The sequence below is a fragment of the Mizuhopecten yessoensis genome, unplaced genomic scaffold (assembly GCF_002113885.1).
Source record: "Mizuhopecten yessoensis strain PY_sf001 unplaced genomic scaffold, ASM211388v2 scaffold8123, whole genome shotgun sequence".
Classification (NCBI taxonomy): domain Eukaryota; kingdom Metazoa; phylum Mollusca; class Bivalvia; order Pectinida; family Pectinidae; genus Mizuhopecten; species Mizuhopecten yessoensis.
In genome coordinates, this window is record NW_018407390.1 from 1,896,617 (window position 1) to 1,899,739 (window position 3,123).

Below are 3,123 nucleotides of genomic sequence, written 5' to 3' on the forward strand. Positions count from 1 at the left end.
ATGGAGATTTGACAAAAAAAACCCGGAGTGTACTCTAAATAAGCGGTTTATGATGAAAGTACACTCCATTTTTTGTGTGTTATAGCTGTATTGTAGTGGAAATCCACTTTTATTGATGGACTCTTTTCTCTTAGAAATTATTACGCCGCTGTATCAGCTAATCAAAAGCGACGTTCCAAACGGCGACGTCATTCTTTTACGTTATGGGCATACATTTTTAAGCCAATAAAAATCCTTGTTACAAACAAAATTAAATTATTATAGAATAAAAACAAAAAAAATTCAGCATGGCCATGTTTGTACCAAAACGTTCAAGAACTACATGTGTTATCCATCATCTGACGTGTCCCCACAGTTTGAATTCCTGTATTCAGTCTTCTTCACTTTCAGATATTCTTTTTTACTTCACATGCATTTGACAGGTATTGCTGTGTTACCAAACACATCACGTGGTATTTATATATTCTTGGAATCCTATCTCGATTGTAGTTTGCAAGTTGTTTTGGAGTCTGTGCTGCGGCTGGCTTATCGTAAATCCCTTTATAATGGAGTCGTTGTCATTTATTCCCATATCCTTTAATCTCTGCATGACGGAAGATGTATCTGGCGTCTATAGCGTAGGAGTTCCATCAGTGTAAGGTACCATGCGCGTCTTAACACCTTAGCACTCCGTACGTCACTGATAGAGACGCTAAAGAAACACATGCTGCGAAACAGAAAGATTCTAAATTCTCATCCGGTCGACAGAACAGAAATAACACGTACGCCGTCAAGACCATCGGAATCACCTGCTTTGTTATTATTCCCGAAGTTATTTCATAAATTTGAAACTGAATTATATAAGGAACAAATGAGTACAACTCATATTTACCAAAAATAAATTAGATTGGAAGGGTTCGTTGTTTTATCCAACAATGTAATACATCTCATGAAGCTCAATACAAGTACAATTTAAGTAAAACCACTATCTTGTGACGTAACGGTACGGAATGCATCTTTTTGTACGGCATTCAATCAAATATAAGTTTCTAGTTCTTTCCTGATATATCATAACGCGTGTAATTAGGTATAAGCAAAGATTTTTTTTTCAATTAGTAGATAAGGTTTGTCTGTGTAGGTTGTCAGAAGATTGGAATAATTTGAGTGAGGAAAATAGGAAGGGATATCGGTTCGGATCATTCCTACACAACAAACTGACGACCATACGTATTAGCTTTCATAACACCACGAATTTCTCACTGTAGAATATTATCAACCATTTTTTTTTAATATTTGAAAAGAATGATACAATGATTTTAATACCCTTTCTTGCTTTGATTTGGATTCATGTGGTTACTAAAGCGATTCTCTTCCATTCAAGCTCTCCGGTGTCGGGTTGCATACGACCCTATCACACAATACATCTGAGGATATCAAAGGATTGCGTTGTAGATCACAGCTTTTAGCAGGGAGCTTTGGAGGTGGTACTTCAGTTAGTTGAAAAAGGAGTTTTTTGTTTCCATAATTAATCATGAGATGTGGACATAAGTTTACGTGCTTATAAACATAACAAGAAGTATTTTGAATTTTCATGAAGAAATTGCATTCAAAATTCAGTGTCCTTTGGACTTACTTACTGGTTATCTTCGCTGTTTCTATTCCTGATGGTGGGAAATACATATTCAACAAGCAAGGTAATACTAGGGAAAAATTAGGTCACAAACATTGTGCTCCGAGGTATATAACAAGCACGTTAGATTAGATATGATAAACATTTGCTTTATCATATTGATATGTGGTATCTATTGAATGAATTAGCCAGGTCCATTTGGATATGGTGTGAAAGAAAAAAATGTTTATTTGGGCAGAATGTCATGAACACTAGATACTAGAAACGTAAAATAGATTCAGAAGGTTGTCCATGTCATGAGAATCTCCAGTAGGTAACAAAATCAAAAACAAAAATTGTGAGAATTTTGAAAATATTTTTCATATCGGCTTCTATTATTGGTCTTTTACAAATAGGCTTAATTTCAAGCTCCAGAAATTGTATTTTGAAATACAAATACAAATACAAATGCAATGTCATTTGAAGCATAGATAATATTATTAATTGATATTACACCATTTTCAGCCGTATAACCATAGACCTACAGAAAGTGTAGAGAAGAAGTTTCGGTGGCGGTGGTCCCTCTGTGACGAAGATAGGTATAGCTACCTACTTTATTAGACATTTTTGTAGTTTCCCCAGCAAAGCTGCTTGCTGGGTAGAGTAACTTCTATTTCTGCAAGGCGACCCTCACCCATAGACAACTGTCTAGATTCACATATACATACCTTACAAAGGCTTCAAACGGCATTTTTTGGCTGGTTCTTTGGCATATAAGAGCATTACAGGCGTCTGGTTTTGACAACCGGAAGATTACAATTACTTATTAAAATTACTTAGAGGCACTGATTTAACCGGAACACGTTTAAGGTTGGGAATATAATCGTATGAAGCACTTGCTGGTTGGCTGATTTAGTTGTGTGAGTCCTAAAGTGGAAGTTTTAGGTGATCCCTTCAAGAAAGGAATTTTGAGAAAAGCTGTCATATTGGTACCCACCACGCTGAAGAAGAAATCAACAGCGAAACAGTATCTTGTTTTGATGTCATAAAAGACAAGCTAGTGCTAATTGTCTACACCACTGATATCCTATATGACCCATTTGTTATATGGATTATAACTGGATTATTGGGAGATCTTATCATCTCGAATATTATGAAAGGGTCGTTTTATGCATACGAATACTCACAAGACAAATCTGAAACGTCGTATTCCGTCTTTGCGTATTGCAGAGTTATCTTCCCTTGGGAGCAGGTATTGATTGTTACGTCATTGGTTTGTGTGAGAAAATTACGTCGTTTTCTCAAAAACTGATGACGTTACTCTCACAAACAAGTGACGTAACAATCAATACCTGCTCCCAAGAGAAGATAACTCTGCAATACGCAAAGACGGAATAGACATTCATAAATGGTTAACCAGTGCTTGCTATGATATCGGCATGTTAAACAGCTGTGTTGGCGGTTCAATAGGTTAAAACATTGGGAAATCCTGACTGGATATAGATAACCCGCATTATTTAGGGGCCACTGTTGGT